Source organism: Lycium ferocissimum, chromosome 6 (genome assembly GCF_029784015.1).
Source record: "Lycium ferocissimum isolate CSIRO_LF1 chromosome 6, AGI_CSIRO_Lferr_CH_V1, whole genome shotgun sequence".
NCBI classification, from domain to species: Eukaryota; Viridiplantae; Streptophyta; class Magnoliopsida; order Solanales; family Solanaceae; genus Lycium; species Lycium ferocissimum.
The window spans coordinates 19,334,962-19,340,961 of NC_081347.1; positions in this window are offsets into that span (position 1 = coordinate 19,334,962).

The window sequence follows — 6,000 nt, forward strand, 5'->3', positions numbered from 1 at the left end:
TACTCCATTTTAACAAAATTTACCCCAAGGTCCAAACAAATTTTTTAATAATGTATATTTTAAATTTAACATATAAATTTTTTAATATATATACACACACACACTTGGTTCGGTTCGGGAATTTTTCGGTATTTTTTATAAAATAAAAATCTAACCTAATTATTCGATACGATTGTAGTTTCAGACCAAAATCTACGGTTTCAGTGGAAAAAACCTAAAAATCGGTTTGGTTCGATTCGGTACGATTCGGCTCGGTCAGTTTTTAAAATTGTTTTGACACCCTTACGTGGGGCTATAATAATCAAAATTTTAATTAAAGTTTTGCATTCTCAAAAATATTCTGAGCTTAGGTTTAAAGTTTAGGTACTGTTTTGAATTTAGGTTTTGTAAGGGCTTAAGTTCACATTTGAAGGTTTGAAGTTTTAATTTTAACAGTTTAAACTTTAGAATTTTGGGCATGTCAATTTAAAAATTCAGACTCGTAATTTAAAATTCAAAGTGTCATCAGTTTGTTTTTTCACAACTCCTTAGGTTTAAATCTCGAGTTAATTACGCTGTATATCAATTAGGGTAACAATGCTATCAAAATTGACCTATATTTTTAAATCTTACAAAAAATGACCTAGCCTCCTCTCTCTCGCACGCTCTCTCTCTCTCTCTCTCTCTCTCTCTCTCTCTCTCTCTCTCTCTCTCTATCAATTAGGGTAACAATGCTATCAAAATTGACCCATATTTCTAAATCTTACAAAAAATGACCTAGCCTCCTCTCTCTCTCTCTCTCTCTCTCTCTCTGCCTCCTCTCTCTTTCTCTCTCTCTGTCGCACCGCTCCCCCACCACTGCACATCCGTCGCCGGAGAAATCAAACACCCAAAACACCATCGCCGGAAACTTGTTGCTCTGAGTGTAGCCATTGGTGCCGGAACCTCGTGGCGTTTGTAGATTTAGAGAAAGAGAAAACAATTGAAACCTAATTTGCTAGATCTAGATCTAGATCTATCCCTGAAGATCTAGCCAGTGGTGGAGATGAAATTATCAGTGATGAGGGTCGCCGAATGTGGTTGAGGTCGGCTATGGAGAAACCAGTAGGTACAGGGTAGTGGGTGTATAATAGTGTATATACCCCTCTTATACACTATTATACATTTTATACACCTATATACATAATGTATTTATCTTGTATACTTAAGTATATAGGTGTATAAATATGTATAAGTGCGTATATTTCTTGTATAATCTTTTGTATAATTAATTTTGTTAGTGTATATACCTACACATTGTACACCTTCAAACACCTATATACATAATGTACTTGTCTTTTTATATAATTGTATAACATTGTATAAAAGTGTTTTTGGGCCAAAGCTTTGCAATGTAAGTTTGGGGCTGTTTTTTTACAATGTAAGTGAGCAAATTGTATATTTCGGAAATTTCCTCCTAAATCTCCTCCTCCTTTTATAAGCATTTAACTCTTGACTATCAAATCTATGACTCAATAAGTACCTACACCACTTAGGAAAATAATATTTGCAACTAAAAATGTTTTTCAAATTTTCTTATGGCAATACTCCCCCTACTTCATTTTATGTGTCTTAGTTTGACAGAACACGAAATTTAATAAAGTAAAGAAGTAATCTTTTAGTCTTAAATTAAAGATGTATATTAGGTATCATATTGTCTTTTGAATCTTGTGCTCTTAAATATGTCAGGTGATATTCTCGAATTAAATAGTTGCTAAATATAATTTTTTTTTTTTAAACAGAGTAAAAAAAAAAAAAGTAAAACGCCTAAGACTAAGTGAATACTAACAGTAACAGTTCGTAAACAAAATACCTCCATCATTATACATGCATTTCATATACTATAAGTATCTATAGCAATAAACACCTAACAATTCAAACTCACTAAGCACTTCTAAATTTACATTTGGAAAAGAAAAAGAAAAAAAAAGAAGAATAAGCAAGGGAAGCGGTTTAAATTTTATTAAAATCGAATTATTTTTTACATAATTTTTTAAAACTGACTATGTTTTAGATGGTACCGTTCCAATTGGATCTTAAAATTGGTCCACTACCAACCAAAAAGAAGAAATATTTAGCCCTCATGAGCGGATGAAATTGGACAGTTATGAAATAGGCTGCCTTATGAAAAACTATTATTAGACTTTTCTTTAACTCTTAACATAAATATTCACTTTTCTACTTTCTTTTCCCTTTTAGTCCATGTCAAAAATTAAAAATTTAAGTTACACAGGGAAATGTGGTGATAGGGCCAATGGCAGGTTTTTTTATAAGAACTTTGGCCCCAAATTTTAATTATTAGGTGGCAAGATCTCAATTAGGATTAGTGGTAATTAATTGAAAATAAGTTACGTGAGCGTCAAAACATGCCTCCAATTTTTTTTAAAATACATTTTTGTCCAACGATTAAAAAAACAAAAAAATAAAATAATAACTTTTTAAGCTTCCAAATCAGCCCCCAAGTTTTTGAAGAATATATTTTGATCCAAAGTAAGAAATAATAAAATAAATCAAATAAAATTCTAAAATATAAATTTACCTTATAAAAAAAAAGAATATATAGTCCCCTCTTTCAATTCATTCCCACATTTTTTTCCTCTTACATCTGAAATATACTCCATTAACACCCATTGTTAGAGCTTGAAAAATGGGTTTCGAAAGAGTGATTCATTTAAGTGGGTGTTATTGAATTTTGTTGGGGGATCTTTTGATGAGTTTAAATCCCAAATTGTAGAGAGTTTCGTGAAGATTTAAGGTGATTTTGGATTAAATTTCAAATTTGAGCTTCAGGATAGCCATTGTTGAAGCTCAAGCTTGGAAAAATGGGTTTTATGAAGGAGTGATGTATTTCAAGTGGGTTTTGGGTTTTGTTGGGGATCTTTTGAGGAGCCTAATCTCAAATTTAAGGGAGTTTGGAGAAAATTTAAGGTTGTTCTGCGTAAAAGTTCAGATTTGAACTTGAGATTGAAGATGAACATTTTAGATTTATAACTTTTATTATAGACGGGACAACATTTACGCATAGACCATTGAAGTGCTATTACAGCATAAGGCATTCGTTAAAAGCAAAAATAAAAATAAAAGGGCAATGTTTATGCATAGACCAACAATACATTCGGTGCTGATTTTGTAAGGAATGTCTTCATGAATGTATTGTACCGCTTAGCCGACCTCATGTCTTTACCGCAAAGAGACCATTACCCATCAAATCTAGCAATATCTTTTGGCCTTCTCAAGAATTGGGGAGTAGTAGCAGTTGAAACTAGTTAATGAGATGCTTTGAGACGGGAGAATGGGGTCCTCAAAAGAGCTATGTTACCATACTTGCATACTTTGCGTTATTATAAACCAGCTACATATTATAAGAAACTATAACCTAATAGTTGCTTTTGCAACCATTTTTTTTTTAATAAGAAGTGAACGAATTTTAAATTGTAGAACCTATATTTTTAACTAAACAATATGTTATGAAATTAGAGCAACAACACTATAATAATTTGAAATAGTGATAATTAATTAGTAGTGTTAATAATATGTTGAAGAAAAGGTTTTGATAATCATAACTATATGTAACAACTTGAAATTGGTGACATAACTATATGTGGACATCACATATTTTTCTTAGCCATGTTGCAAATGGTTACTATACTACATACAACAACAACATACCCAGTGTAATCCTACAAGTAGGGTCCGGGAAGGGTAGGATGTATGTAGACCTTACCTCAACCTTTATGGGATAGAGAGGTTGTTTCCGATAGCCTTGACTCAAAAGAAACAAAGTCAATACAGAATTACAAGAGAAATAAGACATCAATATATCAAGATAACGAATGAATGGAGCAACACATAACAGTACACACATAAGGGTTACTATACTACATATGATCTATATTGTAATTGATGACATAACTAGATGTGATCAATGTGAAATGTTCTTGTTTTTTGTATTGTAATTGGTAAAATAACTATGCGACCAACTAATAATGTTAAGATTAATAGCGAACGACTTGTAATTTTTCATTGATATTAGTGTTTATATCGATAATCACATTATCATTTTGTTAAATATTCATTTAAATGTTTAAGAATTAATTCATCAATATTCAAGATATATATCTTAATTCTCTTAATTAGCTTTTATAACTCATTAAATACTTGCATACCTGGTGAACTTTCAGTTACTCACCATCAAGTAATGACAGAATCCAAAAACAAAAATTATAGCAACCAATCAGTTGCCAAAGTTTCCAAACCGACATGAAGGCACCAACGCACCCCAAAAATCAATCTCAATCGAACCAAGACACCACCACCTCTATACTTCTCCTCTCTCACCCAGGGGCGGAGTTAGCTCATTGGGTGCGAGTTCGGTCGAACCCAGTAATTTTGGTTCAAAGCTTATATTTGTATTAAAAAATTTATTGAACATATATAAATTATTAATTTAAAGAACCCATAAACGTCAAATTCTAGCTCCGTCTCTGCTCATACCCATCAATCATCATTACAACAACCTCATTTTGAAGAAAAAATCCACACTACAATTCTGTAAACACCAGAAAAAACACGAGTTAATTTCTCAATGGTTATTCAAATTATTCAAATTGTAGAAATAACTCATTCAAGTAAGTTTTGAATATTTTTGGACATTATCAAACTATGCCATGTTTCCCAAAGAGTAAAACAATCCACTTTAACACATAAGACCCCTTAATCTAGTTTTAAATTATAAAACTCATTGCTTAGGAAGCTTTAAAAATAAACATTCAACACCACCTTAACTCCCACAGTTCCAATGTCAATCGACATCCTCTGATTTGTGATTGGTTTGAAGAAACTTATGAAGAATCACCATTAAAAATTCATGGAAGCTCAAATTCGAAATACGAATTTTTTAGTAGTCGTAGTTATTTTTGGTGGGTGTGATTGGAATAGGTTTGAAATGCGTTGGCGAGGATATGTACAAAACTAGTTACGGAAGGTCCGTGCTAAGCCCGGACTCAAATCACAATATAAAAATAGAAATTTTATTAAATAATATAATGTGTCACATTTTCTACCACATAACTAATTTAATGTATGTGCACATTAATGATGTCTTATTGATAAGCTTTATAATTATTAAAGTTTCTTCATCACACAATTAGATGATTTTTAACGAAAAATTATTTATGAGGAAGAAAGTTAAGTAGAAAAATTAGCAAATCTCAAATGGGCACAAATAATTCGATATCCTATACTAAAATGATAAAGCGTGATAATTACAACTTACAAAGAACATAAATTGAAAAATATTTTCGTATTTTAGTGAGTTGGTGAGCGTGTAATTTTATTTATAGATAAAAATCGATTTGTTTTGATATATATTAAATTTTTACTCATTATTCTATGTCAAGGGTTTATGGTAGTTAAATGTGATTTTTAACCTTAGCTTTAGACAAAGTTCAAGAAACAACCTACATTTATCAAAATGAACGTCAAGAATCAATAAAATTTAATTCTTCACATATACTTTATACTTAAAAATATTAATTTTAATTATCCAACAAGAGATTTTAAAGATAATCCGATCTTGATTGATAACATTATCTTCATTTTCAACACTATATGACAACATTTAATAAATCTTACTTTCTGTATTTATAATAAATCATAGATATTTCAAAGAGGACGTATAAAATTGTTCGTAATTTTTTTTATGCAATTAAAATTATATTATTGAAATTTTAACTGAAAGAATAATTTAACTAAATTACCTTATATTACTATTATATATAAGGGGCAACCAAAGAGCTTTTGTAGTTCTCATATATATATATATATATATATATATATACCAATGTCGTGTGGCTGTGCTAAGCCGGGCCCAAACGAACTTAAAAATTAAATTTGTATATGTCTTTTTAGATTTTTTCTAATTTTACTTCTTTATTGTTCATAACATCCGTTTGACACTTTCTAAAGATTTCTAAAATATTA